Source organism: Nothobranchius furzeri, chromosome 8 (genome assembly GCF_043380555.1).
Source record: "Nothobranchius furzeri strain GRZ-AD chromosome 8, NfurGRZ-RIMD1, whole genome shotgun sequence".
In the NCBI taxonomy this organism is placed as follows: Eukaryota; Metazoa; Chordata; class Actinopteri; order Cyprinodontiformes; family Nothobranchiidae; genus Nothobranchius; species Nothobranchius furzeri.
Window position 1 is genome coordinate 62,598,904 of NC_091748.1, and position 20,284 is coordinate 62,619,187.

Here is a 20,284-nt window from a genome sequence, read left to right on the forward strand (position 1 = left end):
CAAGCAATCAATCAATCAATCAAAGCTTTATTTATAAAGCGCCTTCCGCAACCCTGTCAGGAAGCCCAAAGCGCTGAACATGGTTCAGTTGAAGGTAAATATATTGAATAAATAAAAAATAAAAGCAATTCAAATCACAAAATACGTGAAACATTCTGGTACAGGACAAATGTGTAAAACAATGGATTGAGTGAACCAATGAAAACTGTGAAATAAAATCAACATAAAAGAGTCCCAAAATCAAACATGTTCTGGAAACGCCAAACGGAGGAGGTGTGTTTTTAGGCGACTCTTAAAGGCTGGCAGAGATGGGGACAGCCTAACTGAGGGTGGCACTTGACTCAGCACACTGATGTTATCAGTTTTTTACCAGATTCAGAGGGTTGGTAACCTTCCTAGGATGGAGCCAACCTCTCCTCTGTTGACCACGGGGACAGATACAAGCATCCCTGTGGCCCGCAGCATGATTAGATAGTTACAGAAGGCAAGAAAGAGTAAGTCTTCTCAGATCAGATTCCATCTTTTGATATCACATGCAAACCAAGCAGGTGTCTTCAATTTATCAGCCTCCATTCTGACTCAGTATCACAGCATCAATGGTCATGAAAACACTGAAAAGCACACCAAGAAAAAAAATCAAAGAATATCTTCAAAGAGAAGGGAAGTAAAAGCCTATCGTGTCTGCGCAACAGCTGCTCTTCAGAGCCAGCAGAGAGTTGATGTATAGATCTCAGCCTCCTGTCATCAGATCTTCAATGTAAACAGATTGTAAAGAGCCGAGAGGATCGGTGCTTTGACGGAGAACAGTTTCATGCAAGAAGGTGCAAAGACTATGTGAACTGTGAAATTCAAGTCAAGACTGATCCTTTGTTATTCACTTGTGTTTTAACTTTGATTGTTATCATTTTTCAAAGTCTGAATGTCTCAGATCTGTTAAAATCAACAAAATGTGGGCTGATGCAAGAGATTTGTGTGGGTATCTTTAAGGCTTGCTCGGTTCATGGATTGGGTTATATCTGATAAGACACGGGCTGCTTGGTTAGCTTACATTTATTTAGCAAAGTCTAAATGGCTTGATCTTAGAAAATAGAAATGAGGAACACAGTAAGGCTGTATATGCATATTTGTATACAGTCCCATGTTACATCAAGTAATACAACAGTGTTTTCTTTTTCTTTTTACTTCTGTTACTTTACAAACATTCAACTACTTGCAGCCTCTCCGCTAGAAATTAAGAAGAGCTACACCCAGCATCATCCAATGTTATTTCTTGGTGGTAAAAGTTGGGTCATTGTGCGTGTGTGTGTGTGTGTGTGTGTGTGTGTGTGTGTGTGTGTGTGTGTGTGTGTGTGTGTGTGTGTTTGTGTGTGTGTGTGTCACAGGGGCAACTGATGACAAACGATGGCAAATTGGAGTGAAGGCTTCCCGCAGCGTGTTCACTATGCCAACAGAGATCAGAAACAGGGAAGCATGTGAAAAAACATGGCTGTCAAAAACACATGGACACACAGTCTGCTAAATTTAGCAGCCAAGTTTGTTAAAAGGCGTGCAAGTTGCAACGGCTGAGGTGGAGAATAACAGAAGTTCCAAAGAAATGCTTTTTCTAGATCATCATTCCACTTTTTGAAGTGATTGATTTTGTTTTAATCTACCAAAGGACATAGACCATCACCACAATCTCTAACCTGGCAACTACAGTGGTGATCAAAATCCATGATATCTGCAAAAACACCTTTCTTCATGAACCCAGAGAGGAGAAATAATATGGCAGACAGGTTTTTTAAGCAGCTAAATCATTCAGTGTGACCCAAATCCACTTCTCTCCTTTGGAAAAGATGCCAACATCAAAGTTGAACGTACACATCACCACGGATGTGTCAGAGCACAATGCCTTGCCTTCATTTGTCATATGCATTCTTTCTCTAATCGGATTATTCTCTGATGGCCTCCTCCCCCACACTGAATTCATGCCAGTGAACTCTGTCTCTGCAAGATCCCAGAACAGGAGGTAATTTAAATACATTAAAGTAGGCAATGAGCCCATTTATTTTGGTATTGTTTTCTTAATAGCCTCAAAGCTTGAGTTCGATTCTCCTCTGGATCTGTTAGATTGGTCTAATTAACACATTTATGGGATTATCAACAATAAAATAATCTTTGGAACTTGGGCTAAAGCCGACGAAAAAATAAAGACAAAACATGATCTATTTTATTTTGAGCAAACTTTCACGTGATTCATTTTACCTCCATGTAACGGTGTGGGTTTTTGGAAGGGAGGGAGGATACTATACTTTTATTCTAAAGACCATTTATTAAAGTCATTCTAATGACTAGTAGCCTCTGTTTCACAATGGAGATAAATCTATTTATTTATGGAAGAAACTGAATCAATAGCAAATGCTGCATTTGGTGTTGAAGCAATTCTTCCCTTTGAGACCCAAATTCAATACTCGCTTTTAGCTTCTCTGTTGGTCCTTCTTTAACAGCTTAATGAAAGTTGGCGTTTCAAAGGCATTAATTGAGATGGTCGGCAAACGTCCTTGAATGTGGCAGCCTTTTCTTAGCTGAGGGGGGAGACAAAAAAAGGAAAATCTATAGCACAATTTAGTGTTCAGCACTTCACCTCTTTGAGTGGCAGGCAGGAACAAGTCTAGACTTTGCTTTAGCTATTTAGAAAATAAAAGCACCAGTTGCCTGATGAATTAAAGCAAGGATGATGAAAATGCCTTCTCTTTAATTTTTTTATCATCATTACAATTTTAGTAAAACAAAAATATTTTTGGACAATCAGAACTGGTGGTTTGAAGCAGAATATTTTTATATCGTTATTTATATAATGGAGCCATCTTAAATAATTACTGCATCGTTACAATGCCGTTACTGTTACTCGGCCTGTAAAGTTGTGCATGACTACAGTGTGGTTGATTGAAGAGCAGTGTTATCAAGCCTAATTTATACTTCTCCGTCTGCGTCGGGACGGAGACATGCAAGGCCATTATCCATCCTTGCGAGCCTGCTGGAGAGCCCTCGAAAGGACAGACAGAGTTCAGTTTTCTTTTCTAAACATCTGCCTGGCGAGACGGAGAACGCAAACTTGTGATTGGTCAGGATGCTGCTGTCATCATTGCACTCTCAAAAACATAACGAGAGCCGAGGATATCTAGCAGCAGAAACGGAGCAGCTGGAAGAATACCACACAGAAAAACTCTGAAAATATGAATTTTTATTTTATTCATTGACCCGTGGCTGGAGGAGTGAAAAGATGTGAAGTAAGCATTTAATTCGAAGATGGAAATGATGGGAAACGTGGGTTTAGAGGTGGCGAACACATGAAGAGGTGGAGGAGAATGAGAGACAAATTTGCCCGTGTTAAAAAGTATCTTAAATACAAAAACACAATATAAACACAATAGTAAATGCATTAGCATGGACTGGATACATGACAGGATACCACAGAACTACGCCCTCTGCTGTCCTGACGGGAATTGCTTTGCAACACTCCCCAGGAGACGGAGAAGTCAGACAGCAAAATGTCTCCGTCCGTCAGCATGTGCCTCTCCCTCGTAGAGCAGATGAAGTATAAAATAGGCTTCAGTCTTTCTCATGGCCACATGAATGGAATGGCTCTTTTAGCACCATCACACTAACATCGGCTCTTCTGGCCACATCGGCTTAACATGGTAGAACCTGTAAGTGATGGTGGGGATGAATCTGCAAAAGAGGAGAAAATAAAAATAAACAGTAGTTCAGAAAGGTTAGGAAACGAGTGAAAGCAGGACAGGGAAGGAGTGTGTAAATACGGCAAGTTGTTTTAACATTTAATCAACAATCAGCCCTGTCTGCAATTCCTTGTTTTATAGCAGTAAGTTAATTTATACTAGTCCAAATTCCAAATGAAGACAACAGCTATGTTGTTAGTAGTAGAAACAATAATTAAGGATATCCATAATAACAACTGCACTACAGTAGGAATTATGTTTGAGATATATCAGAATCCCTGAAAACCTAAAGTGGCCTTTTTAACATTTATTAGTCAGAATGGATGTGTGTCCATATGTATACTATCGTTCCTAATAGCAATTAACATTCCAGATATTTGTAGCGTCATGAATGGCCTCTAATTTGTGACAAAGGTCACACTTTCCCAGCTGGGCCGAGCTGTAACTTTGCCTCACAGATTACTCGCCAGGAACTGTGATGTCTGCTGAAACACCATCTTTATCTGCTGCTGTTCCGTCCCAAGATGAAGGACACTTCAAGATTTCAAAATAATAATTTTGAATAATAAAACTCTTTGACTTTATTACTGTTTATTACAAGCATCATAAAATAATCATCATGTTCAGTATAAATGTATTTTAATTACTGAAATGACTTATTATGCTTTGTGTAATAATAACTATTATTGTTATGATAATCAGTAATGTGTGTTCAGTAAACCAGAAGGTCGCTTGCACTTTAACCACCTCATGCAGAGGGTGAATCCAGGGTAAAGTTTAACCACCTCACATGTCTTTACTCATAACGTCAAGCTTTCTGACGCTGAGAGGGCATGTTCTGAGGTTTTGTTAAAACCAAATGTCCCGCAGCTGAAAGCCGGTTCTTGAACCAAGCAGATGCTCTCATGGCGACGAGAGTCATACCAGAGGACGAGGGTCGGCCGCCTGAAGCCTCACTAAAAATGTTCTGTCACGCAGATAGAATTGCTCTGAATAAATGTCTGTAACCAGCTGATGCAAAACTCCTTCAGAGTAATTGATTTTGAAACGCAACTAGTTTCATCAGTCGTGTGACCCACGGAGACATCTCAGGACCGATTTGGTCGCACTAAGGTCCTTCTTCCAACCTTGTGCCCGGAGGACATCATCTCCACTTGACATCTTGGATCCAGAAGAGGGTCTCCTGAACTGGGTGAGGTAGACACTTTCGACAGACAGACTGTATGCTGTTTTCTCCAAGAACAACTCAGTTAGCTGCAAAACCAACTTTACCACCCAGAAAGCGCTTCCCTCTCTGAAAGAAATCTTCTGAGAGTCATTCACGCATCCAAAACCTCGCATTTCATTTTAGTTTCCATTCAGTCACAGGTTTGCTTTAAAAAACAAGTTTTAATATCAAAGATATTAAAATTGGTTTTAATATCAAAGCTGTTAAAAACTGTCATTTCTAAATTGTCATTTTTAAAAGTGTTAGTAATAAATTCTTAACTTTTTAAAATGCTGACTCTTTGAAATGAAACACAGATATGGTGTATATATTTTTGGTTATTGAATAAGCAAAGATTCCTTTAACCTCTGATTCAATAAATAAACTTTTCCTATTAAATTTAATTATCTTAAATTAAACATTAATCTTTGGATTAAAATATAGACCAAGACAGTTAGTTTATGAACTTCTATCGATTGCATTAATATCCTAGATATTTGTGCATAATACAAGTTCATATGCTAATGTCCGATCTTTTCTTCAGAATCTAACAAAGCTGATAGCAAACAGCGTTAATTCTAGTACGTAGTTAACCATACTACATATTCATAAGAACATTCTCACAAATTATAATTTCAGATAACTGAAATGTTCATTCTAGATCGAAATGATCATTCAGTTATAAAAATATTTGACGTTCTAGATATTATAGAACATAAAAGTAACGTCACCGTTACTTTGCTAGGGAACTAATTACTTTTACAATGTTAATAACTCAGTTACTTTTTGGGAAAAGTAATTTGTATCTATAACTAATTACTTTTTGAATGTAAGATGCCGAACACTGGTGGTAGCTCAGAGATTGCACTGGTGTAGCAGCTGAACTTCAGACACCCCCCAAGCTGCTTTGGTTTTTTGTGACATTCCTCTGAAAAGCTCAGAAGGCATCCTTGATGTGGTTTGAGGTTTTTTTGTGAAAGGGCCGTTTGTCTATGTCTGGAGTGACCAGTCATGTTCCTCTAGGACTGTCACGGTCTGGGTACTGCTCTGTTAGTTTCTTCCTGGGATTCTTCCCTGCAGGTGGGTGTGGCTGAGACTCCCCAGCTGTCTGGCATCATCATCACGGCACCAGAGTATTTAAGGAGCAGCGTGACTCTTCTCTACGCTGGTTGATTGCTCAGTTTGGGTAGATCTGATCACCAGTCCTGCACTTCTGTCAGCAATCTGCCTGTTTGTGTGTTAACCCGTTTGCCCGTCTGCTTCATCTACTCGTGTGACAATAACCCCGGATCTTCATACCACGTCTCGCTGCCCTACTCTGGTTGCCTGCTCTCAGTCCCCCACCTGCCGCTACCTCCAGGATCTTCCACTCACCCAGACCTGACTCACCTTCTCCCTGCTTCCCTTCACCCTGAAGAACGTAAGCCTCAGCAACTGTTCATATCCTCCTGCCATCTGCCCTCTCAACTTCTCAGCATACTCACTCTGTTCTCCTCTCTAGATCCCGTCCCGCCGAGCACCCGTCCTCCGAAATCAGCTGTTATTCCTGCTTCTTTGCAGTGCCCTGAGTTCTCGTTTATTCTTCCCCTTATTTTAATAAATCTTAGTTATCTTGCCTTCCATTGTCCTTGGTGATTCTGTATGTCGTGGGTCAAACACCTGGTACCCAACATGACAAGGACGTATTTTTTATTCAATTTGTCCTTGCTTCAACATACCTGATTCAGTGAATGAGTTTCACAAATCAGGGAAAGGTTTCACAAATCCTAAACAAGGTGTTATGCAGTCTGCTATTATTGTAGAATAATCTAGAACAGGTTTGAACAGTGTGGCTGTTGTAGTCTTTGAGCTAGAGCAGATTAAAGATGGTCAGAGTAGAGAAAATTGGGTGTAATGGCCCTTTAGCCATTTTCCGAATACATCAGCCTCGTTGCAGCAGGCTGCTGTAAGACTATATTGGGCTCACTTCTGGCGAGCTGCTGTTCTTCCAGTTCGTCCATCTGTGACTGTGTTGATGTTGACGGCGTTGGCGCCACAGCATCTATTCCGCATCTTACACCGCCCTGGCTTTTACAGTTCTGCTTCTTCATGCACTAAATCAAGTTTCTTTGGCTCACTGTTTGCTGACTGAGTAAACTGTGCAACTGCCAATCAAAAGTCCAAATATTTCTGGTGTGTCCTAAGACCCTGATGGTGTCAGCAGACTTCCAACTGGACTCTTCAAAGAAAAATCCCAACTACTTACAATGTTTAGCAGCTCATCTCGAACAAATGCTGAGATTTCAAGGTAAGTTCAAGGCTATTTCAAAAGAGTTGACCTCCTATGGACGTTCCTGCTCACTTAAATAGCCACAGGGGGGCTGTGAATCTATCTTCACTTAATGGATATAAGAATCTCCCTTCCAGCCTCAGTGATGGATGACTAAGAATAAACGGCTAAAGTGTCACTCTTAGAAGGATCCACATCTTCATTCATTCTGATAAGAATCATAAAGCCAAGCAGGCATGCTTTGCTTGGGTCAATATCCTGTTCAAGTAGCCATTAAGCCACATGCGACAATGAACACTAATATCATCAAGGTGTAGCGCTACTCTTCTGTCATTGCATTTATTTCAAGGTGAGTTATAAATGGTCCTCTAACTCCCAAGTTCTCTGCTTCAAGCCCACTAGAAAGACAGAGATGATGAATTGAATCATGTAGTCCATCAGCACCTGAGATGAACATGCACAGTGATCCTGTGATAAAAGTGGAACTATTAGTCCAGACTGCCTCAAAACCCACAAATGTAGTCTCCTAATGAAGCTGCAATGACATGGTGACCACATCTGGTTAAAGGAGCACCTTCACAGTATTGTATGGATCCAGTGGCCTGTTTTTGTTAAGACATAGTAAAGTGGAAATTTGATGCAACAATCTTTACTGAAAAGCTTTTGAGAAAATCAGTTTTTCCTTTTTTTTTTTTTTTTTTACTTAAGGTATATTCCACCCCCAAGTGGTTTGCTGCATTAATTCCCAGAGTTCCTAAGTTAAAGTGGGGGGGGAAGCATTTTGTAACCATTCTGTTAGCATTACCTTGGCATAAACAATGAAAATAAATGGTAACCGCTAGCCTTTTGCGTGAAAAAGTCATGAAAATGACTATTACTCTCCTAACTTTTTTGGATGACCACTAGTCAGGTAACTCACAGGCAGAGAGGCACATGAGGAGTGGGACTAGCCAGCTCAAAAATAACCAATCAGAAAATAGGCGGAAATGCAGACTGTACCGACGCTGTAGATTTTTTGCTGTAGTCAAAAATGACGTCTGGCGATGGCACAAACATCTTTCTTTAGAAGAAAGGCTTTTAGCGCTTCTACTTGTTGTTTTAAAGACATGTTCAAGTTATTTAGAATAGAGGAAAGAGCCGCAGCGAACTCCACTTCAGATGCCATCTTCGTTTTTTATTAGAAACTCAGCGTAGCTGTGTGTGATGTACGCTGTTTAGCGTTGATTGGCTCATTTAGCATTCTCAGGGGGTGGAGTTACTTGAATAGAAGAGCTCCCATGACCCAATGCTTCCCGTAAGGACGCATGAGGCTGACTTGTCATGCTAACGAGGACATGCAAGAACCTTTATCTTGCATTAGAAATGTAACATACTAAAAACTCTGCAGCTCACGCATTTGTGTTTACAGAAGTGTCTTTTGTAGCCGCTGCGTCAGGTTCTGGTGCCTTGCAGTGGCAGCTTACAGCATTTGTTTGTCATAGTTCCAAGTCTAAAGCAGCTCCATTAATTCCTTCATATTACTTGTTTTTTTTTTTTTCCTTTTGCAGTTTGTGTGATTGTTGAGGTCACCAAGAACAATTATGATAGTTACTGAGTCATTTTCATGACTTTTTCATACAAAATCCTAGTGGTTACCATTTACTTACATTGTTTATGCTTAGCTAAAGCTAACAGAATATGGCCAGATTCAGAGGATGACTGAGCTGGTTACAAAATGCTTTTCCCAACTTACCTAAGTCTAGAGTGGGATTGAATGTCTTGTAAGACGTACTCTGGGGAAAAAAGCTCTGTTTCAGATTGCCAGCTCAGAGCAGAGCTTAAGACGACAGGATTTGGAGTCTTATTTCCTGATACAGTATGTGGACATCTCGCCTCAGATTGGCTGATAACAATGCGACTCTACCACTGACTTGCAATGTTGATGTTTAATCTCCTCAAATACCGCAAGCTTGAAGGAGTTCTGCCTTGTTGTGGAGTTGCTAATGCTAATGATTAGTTTCTACTGACTGAGACATTCTCTGCTGATTCCTGGAAGTTAAAACAACAACAGCCTTCCTCGATGGGTGAGTCCATGAATGTTAAGTGACAGTGGGACGTAGATCTGTCAGGATTTTCAAATCCTAGAGTTTCACCGTCTATTTTCTATCAGAAGCTAATGTAGGAGATTATTTTCATGTTCAGCCTGCATCCTAACCTTGACCAAAAAAATTATAAGGAAAACATGTTTCTCAATGAAGGACCTCTTTAAAAAATATATTTTCAATACGGTCTTTTAATTGTGTTACATTTCAGAATGTAGTTGTTTTTTCCTGAAAGGGTTTCATTATGTATTTTTGGTTTTGTGATATTAACTACAGTTATGAAACGAGCCAATGACGTACGACATAAATGTTAAGGTGTGCCGTAACATTACGTTCTGACAGTTTTGTTTTCTAAAAGTTACAAACTTTCCAGTTTAAAACGGCAAACATGTCTCACTAAAACATGATACTGACTCCTGCAAACAGTTGTTCTTTTGTGAGCGTTGTGACAGACAGATATCCTGGATTAACTCCGAATGACAGCTGTTTTGACGTGTAAAAGACCAACTAGATTCTACATTTGTTAGGTTGCACTGTTTGCCACAGATGAGATCAGTGCACCTGGAGTGTAGATCAATGCACCTGTGTGGGCGTGAAGCAGTGGAACAGGCCGCTGTTTGTCCACGTTTAGCCATTAAATGCTTCGCTGCTTTGATGGGATGGCGAGGCTTTAAGGGTAAATAGCTTGAGGAGCGAATGGGGAAACGGTTTCAGACAAAAAAAGGTTGTGTTGTTGCTTCCATAGTGACTGGAATAATACATTTGTGAAAATGGGATGGCGGGTTTATGAAGACAGAATCAGGGTTAGCTTTGTTAAGAGGAAATTAAAATGAGAAGTCAATCAAGTACTGCAGAAGAAATGTCTTCCATCTCCTGTTTTTGAAAAATGAAGAAAAATGCTACTTAAAAGTTGCTAAAGCATAGTATTAAGTAGCATGCAAAAAATGTATTTTATCCTGGTGGGTTAAGTTCTCCAATAAAAAGAATATTGTTATATGATGTATGATTGTTTTTGCTGTTGTGTGTTAAGCTAATGCAAAAATTCTGATGCAACCTTAAAAATCCACGATTTATGCTTCTAAACACATACCAGGTGTGGTTTACAGTATGGAATGGACTACCTCTTACAGGTTTTTAAGCAACACCTAAGCCTTCTGACCTTATCTGCTCAAACCAAGCAATGATTTTCATTTCAGGAAAAACCTAGAGGCAAGCACAGAGGTAGGAATTCACTGATGTGCTGCCCCACATCCATCCTTGGGCTGATAAAACCCACAGCCGTCTGGAGGAGACAGTAGCGGCAGCACTGGGATTTTACTCACACTCAGGATTAAACTCGGTGGGATCAGCTTCGACGAGACAGCCGCCCCGAAGGGCTTGCTCCATTTATGCTGCTCTGCCCTACCCCACCCTGATTCACTGACACTTTAAATTCCACAGTATGAACTCCTTTGTCAAACACATTCACCCTCTGAGCCCTTTCAGCCAAAGGATATCTTTGTCATGCAAGTCTTTCCATACTGGTTGGTACCTGGACAGAGCTGGGCCTCTGGAGAAAAAAGCTACATCCCTCTTCCTTACACAGACCTCACAATATGCCATCTACAGCCATCCCGTAATTTAGCTATAGGGTACATTCTCAGGATGTCATGTTTTAGGCCTAAGGGGAAAGAAAACACAGTTCTTAGCGAGGGAGATTGGTAATTTAGCTTTCCACAGGACGCATAAGCATTACATGTACATCCAAGAAGCAAAGTACTTTCACTACTACCCTCCATTGCCTGCTGGTGGAGGTTGGAGTGACTGATGGTGCCTGTGTTCAGAAGCCTCTCTTCTGTCAGAGCAGCCCAGGGCAGTTGTGGCTAAATTACAGCTCATCACCACCAGGGTGTGAATGTGGGTGTGAATGGATGAATGATAGACTGTAGTGCAAAGCGTTTTGGAGTCGTCCGACTCCGGTCTCTTATCAATCATTTAAAACTTTTAAAACTTTCTAAATAAGAAGCATGCAGATTTCAAGTTGTTTAATTAGTAAAACCTAAATAAAAAGTGTGCCATTACCTGTGAAACCTCCGTAGCAGAGGTAAACAGAACAGAAAATAAACTACAGCTCGTTTGGGTACATGCTGTCATCTTTCTTCCTCCTATTCATCATGTGCGCAAAGGACATCACGTGATCTTAAAAATCGCCAATGATTTTGTGACCTATGGGAACAACTGCATCGAATGCTTTTACTGCCCATTCGCCTATGGAACGTTCCTGATGACATGCTACCAAGTTCGCAGAGAAAAGGCATCTACCATGTTACGCTCCACTTTTGTGTTTAGTGGAAAGCCCGGGCTAGTGTTTTTCATTTTGTGTCATTATTACTGTGCCGAATGTGTGTGTGTGTGTGTGTGTGTGTGTGTGTGTGTGTGTGTGTGTTTGTCATTAATAAAAGGAACAAAGAAAGTTAACCTTCTACAATAAAGCAACACATTTATTAATAATAAACTTTTAATTTTGCAGTACTGAGGAAATCCTGCTGGCTTGCCTCAGGGTAGCTGAAGTATGTGCAATGGTGTGTTGGTGCATTACACTTTGCACCTCAAGTGTGTGTGCGTGTGTCCATGTGTGTGCATGTATGTACTCAGACATATATCAAAGTGAGGACCAGTGACAAGTTTTTTTTACCAGCAAACTGAGAACATTAAAACCAACAGGAAGATATTTTGCTGGTCCTCACTTTGGTACCAGTTTTAGAGGTATGGTGTGATTTAAGTTTTGGCTTAGGAAAAGATTGGTTAGGGTTAGGCACATTCCAGTCACTAAAATGAATGGAAGTCAATGGTGGTCCTCACAATGTCTGATAAACAAGTGTGTGTGTGTGTGTGTGTGTGTGTGTGTGTGTGTGTGTGTGTGTGTGTGTGTGTGTGTGTGTGTGTGTGTGTGTGTGTGTGTGTGTGTGTGTGTGTGTGTGTGTGTGTGTGTGTGGATAATACTGGCTGTCAGACTGTAGAGCACTGTGAGGAGTCGAGGGAGGGTCTATTCTCTGATGCCCTCCCCTGTGACCTCGGCCCATCATAAATCTCCTAATTCCCTCATTCCAGTGCCAAAGGGAGCAGAGCTTTCATGTGTTGGAAATTCCCCCATTACAGACTGGATTGACAACAAATTTTACAGTAGCCCAACAACTTTTATACTATTATAATCTGACTGGGATGTATTGTCATTTGTGTTTCTGACTGACCATCTGCATATCCGTTTAACATGTGATTTTTATTCTAGGCTTTATAAAATTAACTATTATTCCTGACTTTTATTCTACTCATTCCAGTAGTGCAACTTTATAACTTATCCAATCATTGAAAGTTAAAAAAAACATGCAAAATATTTAGATTCATGTTACATGTTGAAAAATGTTGCCTGCAAATGAGAGTCATGGAGGGTTTTTGTGGGAATTATTGCAATGTATAAGATGGTACATTTTCCACAGAAGGCTTTTGTTTTTGCAGCTTTAGGTAAATCAGCTGCTCATCAGCTGTTTCTCAGTTGATCCACATTAAGTGGAACAGATTTCACCACCTAAACTTTCTACAAGTCTAAAAGTTGCTGTTTGTGTCAGATCCAAACTCCTTCACTCAAGTGGGGCAAATCTTTCAGGCATTTTGTAATAGTGACATCTTTCTGTTAGTTGAAAAGAGGGGTTTTTAGTGCAGTGCACAGTGCCGGCCTCTGTGAGTCTCAGAATGATTATTTGTGTTTACCAGCATCTGCTTTTTATTCATTTAGAGACATAAAGGAATAAAAAAAAAAGCTTATATTTCTTTAGCAGAGCTCAGCACACAGCAACAGGATTCTGGTGGCAAAATCCAGATTTATTATCTGCAGCAGTCTACTAACTATGACACGATGCAAACTCACCATTCAGCACTCTGGATTATTCCAGGGGGCCTACTAAAACGAACTCAAAGCCTTTGACCACCACCGCAGCTTTTAAGTCTCATGATGAGATGAGATCATAGTGATGAGTGATCGCAAGTCCTGCATAACAAGCTTCAGCAGAACACCCCGTCAACTTTTCCAAAAGGGAGGGGGGGGGGGTGCACATATGTGTGTGTGTGTCTGAAAGTGCACAACTGATCACACGCTCGTGTATGAAAGACAGGCTTTCAACCTGGAAATGTTGTGACAGAGCAGATATGCGTTTTTCCCAGACAACCGCTGCCTTCACATGCCAATCAAAACCGCTCGAAAGACCTGAAATCGCTAAAGTGAGAATCAGTCCGAAGAAAAAGAAAAAGTGAGGACATGGCAACAAAGACTCAGGAAATGAGGGGGAAAGGGGTTGAAGGGCCACTCGACTCTAAATGATGTTCCAGAGATCATCTTTCAACAAGATTTGCAGCTTTAATATAAAGTCACTTAATGCCACACAGTAAAAGGAGAAACACTTGTAACTTTGTATTAATGGGGCAGCTTTTTAAAAAAAAATCCATTTCTTTTTAAGAATGATCACTATCACTGTCTCAAACGCTATATTTGGACTAACATTTGATCAGAAGTACTTTGTCCCGCTGCCCTGTGAGACTCTGGCGGCCTGAGAACCGAATTCCTCTCGTGCTTCTGCTGCATTTATTAGCCCGATTCAGAGGGACTTGTGTGGAGATTTACTGCTCACTTCGTCTTAAAAGCTTTTTTATTGTTGTAATGTTAACCCCAAAAGAACATATTAAGTATCAATGGGAGCATATATAACAACACAAGAGTCCTGTCTGGGTTGTCGAAGGCTGTAGTTTCTACTATGTATACACACGCACACACGCACGCACACACAGGTGTCTTGTCTTTCTATCATAGTGAGGACCCTCCATTGACATCCATTCAAATGCGTGGCTCCGCTATGCCTAGCCCATACCCTTAACCTTAAACCTAACCAATGCTGATGTATTCCCAACCCTAACCTTAACTAAAACTTAATTCACACCAGACCTCTAAAATCAACTGGTAAGCTTCTAAAAAAGTTAGGACCCAAAAGAGGTCCTCACTTTGAAAAATGTCCTCACATTGTAGGGAGAATTGTCAAAATGGTCCTCAGTATGTAGTATGTACAAGAACACACACACACACACACACCTGCCTTTCTATCAGAGTGGGGACCCTTCATTGGCTTTCATTGATTTTTGTGATTCCACTATGCCTAACCCATACCCTAACCAACATGTGTCAGACACAAGGCCCACGGGCCAGATGCGGCCTGCGGACCATTTTTATGTGGCCCGCGAGATAAATATCAAAAATATATTAAAACTGGCCCGCTGGCTGATTTTACCGCAAAGACTTCAACTCCCATGATGCTTTGCGGCGTTAGCGCGGAGCCGACGCGCCCCCTCTTTTGTGTTTTTTCCAGCGTCTGCTGCCGGTGACTGCAGCTCAACTGTCTCGGACAAACTAAACACTCCTCTCACTCAGCGCCGAGTTTACTCAGCAATTTGCCGACGTTGAAGCCCAGAAACGGAGATTTTAGCCGCTCAGTAATGTGTTCACGACTGAAAGAGAAAGTTTTACAACTAAATTCCAGACAGAGCTGATATAACTCCAGCGAGCAGCGACACGCTCAAACCAGCACGGCTCTGTGGTTATGTTTCCTCCCCGACACACAACAACGTGGTCAAGCTGCTCAGACATGTTCAGCAGCACAAACCTATGTGGGCACCTGTTGTCATCTAATGTTGTCATTATTATGATGAAGATGAACAAAACAACAGGAGTCTCCTCCTCAGCTCAGATCAACCCCATGATGCAGGTATCTGGCTGGAACAGGTGAGCATCACAGTAAACCAGTGGAACAAACTGAGCTTTAAATATTTGGTTTTATGCTCTTTTTCTGCTCCAAAACATGAAAGTTAACAGGTGAGATGTTGCATTTTCATTTAAGATAAAATTATATTTTTATTTTGTTGTTGGCCCGTGAGAAAAGATTTAACTTACAGTAAAAAATGAAGTGGAAAGGCTGCAGATAGATGAATAGAATAAAAAATCCCTTTATTGTTCCTCAGTGGGGAAAGCTAGATGTCACAGCAGCGATGACACGTATTACAGGAGAGAAAAAAAGGAGAATAAAAAATAAGAGAAATGAATAAACAACAAGAAAACATAAATCCTGAATAGATTTTAAAAATGCTGATTATACCACAAGTAATGAATACCATTGATGCGTTTTATTTAAAACTGACTTGCTCGTGTATAATTTGGTTATTCCACATTTAGTGCTAATGCAGAAATATGTTTGTTTCCAAATTTAAAGGTTCAAAATTGCATATATGTTGATTAATAAAATTTGCAAATTCGCCGTCACTTTTTCAAAAAATATTAAGTTTGGCCCTCGACTCCGTCCCAGAGTTTCATTTCGGCCCCGTGTGAGTTTGAGTTTGACACCCCTGTCCTAACCCTAACCCATGCTCATCTATTCCTAACCCTAACCTTAACTAAAACTTAATTCACACCATACCTCTAACTGGTATAATAAGGTTCTGGCAAGCTTCTAAAAAAAATTGAGGACCAAACATATGTCCTCACTTTGAAAAATTTCCTCACATTGTAAGGGAAATAATCTAAATGGTCCTCAGTATGTAGTAAGTACAAGAACACACACACACACACACACACACACACACACACACACACACACACACACACACACACACACACACACACACACACACACACAAAGTAACAGTATGATACTAAAATGTCTTCTGTGACTGACAAAGACACTGAAAGTAATTAACTCCATTCACTGTACTCATAATATTTCAGCATGTTTTTCTTCTAAGTAACTGGGATTTTATTTAAGATAGGGTCATTTTATCCCATTGAATACACATCATTGTTCAGTTTTATGCTCCTAGATGTCAGCTTTGAAAAAAGCATCCCCACATATTCTATTTGAGAAATTTAAGTCAGTGGTTTCCAGCCTTTTTTCACAAGGACCCCTTTTCCTGTGTCCAAGACATGCCAGGCCTCCCAATGCCAACTCTTACCCTCATGCACACAATTAAAAGCTTCAGACATACAGAGTAATGACTCTTACAGAGTTTCGATTGTACAATTGGGTGTTATCTGGATTTTATAAATGCTATATGTACACCTCACAACCTCAGCACAGATAAAATTGTGGGGACCACTTGGGGGTCATGGACACCAGTTTGGGAACTTCTTATCTAAGCCAACCAGTGTGCATAATTACTGCACCAGTGTTCACTGTGGAGACGGGAAAACAACACAAACCTGGGATTAGATCCAACATGCGACTCTGTAGATAACACCTGCATAAAAATATCTAACTTTTCTAAATCTATATGTTTAAATGGCACCTTTGTGTTACCCAACAATGTGGACTGTGCCCACAGGATGTGTCAAAAGCTAAAAAGTAGCTTTTTTTAACAAAACAAATTATTTAAAAAAAAACTGAAGATCTTATTGTCATTTTAATTTTCTAAAACTCCTCTGCTTAACCCCCAAAGAAGTGAGACTGTTGCCCGCTTGGTTAAGCAGCCTGTCAGAGACAGAATATATGGGTTCTTAATAAGAAAGTTTTGTGACATACAAGACGTGTGTGTGTGTGTGTGTGTGTGCGTGTGTGTGTGTGTGTGTGTGTGTGTGTGTGTGTGTGTGTGTGTGTGTGTGTGTGTGTGTGTGTGTGTGTGTGTGTGTGAGATGACACAGGATGGCCCCTGTGTGTTTTCCCTCCTACCATTTCCTATAACTCGTCTGTGCTCCCAGGACAAAAGGCTCCTTCAGAGGCTCTGTCGGACAGGCAGCAGCGCAGCAGAGGCTTTCTCTGGAGAGGGTTTTCTTTGACAGACTCCAGGATTTACTGCTCATGCCTGTGTGTGTACGCACATATCACTACATGAGAAAGTATGAGCAAAGTTTCATGAACAAATCTAAAGCTAGCACAGTAGTAGACCACTTTTGAGTCGTCATTTAAAGAAAAAACAGAAGAAGAAAAAAACACTGTCCAGATATTTGGGGCATGAATAAGATGTGTTCAAATATAAAATCTGTTTTGTTCACTTTTCCCAAACAGTCCTGACGGAGTAAATCTGCTTCCATTTCATTGCTGCTGTGAAACTTTTTGTAGCAATGGTAGCATCTGAGGCCGTCTCCTCATCTGCTGCAGCATAAGTAAAACCATACTTACTTCTCCATTTGTAAGTAACCTTGGATAAAAGCTTCTGTCAAATAAACAAACATATATACGTGATTTATCTGCAAATAGGTAAAATAAAATATTTTTATGCTTATTTACCAAAGTTATACCATAAAACAGAGTGTGTCAGTAAATTAGATTTTCTTTTTGTTTCCTCTCATTTCCGTCAGCCAGTAAGTAAACCTCCCTGAGAACATCTCCCTTCTAAACTTTCCATACTGTAGCAACCCAGGAATGTTAATCAATCCTTTTCTGTGAGAAGGCACCGTCCAGGCCCTTCACCTCTCCACAGAGACAACTGGCACATACAGCTGGAGTGTCTAGGGATGGGGAGCACAGCCTCACACTGAGTCCTGTTGTCTCTTCAGTCCCCACCTCAACCCCCACTTCCCCTCCCCTTTCCCGGAGATTGCGTTACTTTTAACCTTCCTACCTAGAAAACACAAATATGCAGGACTCCATTACTTTGATGAGATTACTTCCCTCTGATTGATGTTAAGCTTCATTCAAAGAGAAAAATGTCTCCCAACTGTTTCCCTGTGTGAGATTTGTATTGTATGTGTGCAGTTCGTGCTGCACCTAGACTGCCATAGAACATATAAATGTGCTCACTGGAAGAATGCAATCCTGGAAAAATCTTCACTTGGATGCTATCAGCGGAATGCAACAGTTTTTTAACAAGTGTCATGATAAATTTCAGTCTAGTCAGACAGCTAGGTTTAACTGTGGGCCTTTTGTTCGGTATAAATGTGGTTTTAGATTAATGAAAGAATGAAGAAAGGCAAGTTTTAATGAGTAGTGGATTTACCATCACTAAATCTTCTCCCTGTCCAAAGAAATGTCTGGGTTAAGAAACCATAAAAGACCATGTGTGGAGGGTAAGAGGGATTCATGGGGAACAGGTGTGCTGTTTCATCGACCCGTCTCACAGTAAATATCTGTCTAAAGCTTGCTAAAGACCAAAAAGTTCAGTTTCTTTTGGGATGCAAATCACAGTTAGCCAATGCAAAGTTGTAAAGGTCCGTTTAAAAATGGAATTGGGTTAGCCTACTCAGTTCAAGTGTTCTATAATTCAGTGAAACTCATGTAACAGTATCTCGATATGAATACTTTTCTAAATTCTTACTGAACGTCTACCCTGACTTACATCAGTACTCACTGATTTTCATCAAACTCCATTAAAACACATCAAAGCTGCTATCTACAGAACAAGCTCAATGTTCAATGCAAACACAGTCCCAGAACACTCACCCCTCCCCTGGGGTATCTTCCCAGAGACCCATGTTGCCAGAGGAAACGAGACAGTGCTAAACACCCGTCACCATTTTTATGTCTAAATGCCTTTTTTTGTCCCTGACTCAATATAATAGCCTCCAGAAATGGTCAGTTTTCCGCCTACAGTCTGACCTCTTCAGTATCTGGCCATTTGGAGACATAAGTCTTAACTGGTGCCTTTATTCTGCAAGAAAGATACGGTTGTTTGCCCAAGGTCCCTCGCAAGCTCCCTCTTATCTATGACTGGCTTTTATTCACAGACCAAGACAGTTGAACTTTCATAATTAAATTATATAATGAAAAGAACAATATGAGTAATTAATCATATAATGAAATGGACAATATGGTGATACATCCTGAGTGGGGTGAGGGAAGAGGACGCTCCGCATCGTGTGACTCGAGTAGCTACCTGATCAGAGTGGTTGCTTATTGCAAGTTTTATGTTGTGTTATTAGTGTGTCAGCCAACTAAATAAAAATGTGGATGCTTAGATTGGACGCTTTATGGTTGCTTGGTGAACTGTACTTTGTACTTGGCCTCTGTCAAGAGCCTGGAGACGAAGGAAGCTTGCACTGGCAAGAGGCCCTCCCAAGGATCACCTTCAGCCAAGAGGCACTCATGAGACTTCGACCGTTCGGCAGAGGCGTTGCCCTGACGCCGCCGAGCATCCCGGTGGAGCTCCGTGGCCTGGTGACAAAGCCGAGGCACCGCAAAAGGGGAAAGAGGGGTGGAATACATCGGAGGCTCAAACGCATGAGTTTACAGGATCAACGCAAGCTGTCAGCTCTTCCGTCTATCCTGCTTGGAAATGCCCAGCCAATCAGAAACAAGTTGGATGAGTTGGGAGCCTGGATCACGACTAGGCAGGCAATTTAAAATGCTTGCCTCCTTGTCTTCACCGAATCCTGGCTCAGTGAGTCAGATTGAGATGAAGACCTGATGCTTCCAGGATTTGGGGCTCCACTGAGGCTGGATCGAGACAAGGGAGTAACCAACAAACAGCGCGGCAGTGGAGTTTGTTGCTACGTAATGAGGTGCCGCTTTTTCCACACCATGAGGCTCACTTGATTATAGGGCGCACAGCCAATCAGCGTCCTAGTTAAAGATTTGGTCCGCACATAAGGCTCACCTGATTATGGAGCGCACCCAGCAAAGCAAACGAGCGTCCCGGTCAGCACAATTAAGGCAAATTGGGCAATTAGATCAAAGTCAAACGTTACTCCACTCATTATCTGTACTAAAAAATAAACATCTCATTATTAAAGTAACATGTAGTCCCAGTTTAATGCAGGGGTGCTTTTAGCAGCAAGAATGAAGATTTAAACTCTGGTAACGGCATGACTGACTGAACGCAGCGCTAAGCCCCTTTTACCGCTGCAGGACAGAGGAGCCGAGTCGGCCGGAGATAAAGCATTATGTGCGGCCACTGTGTGGCTGTAATGACCCGGGAGCCGAGCAGAGAAGTCTTACTCCACCTAGTAGAGTGTAATTGGTAAAATAAGCCAACTGGAGTTGGATCAAAATCAAACTTTATTCCT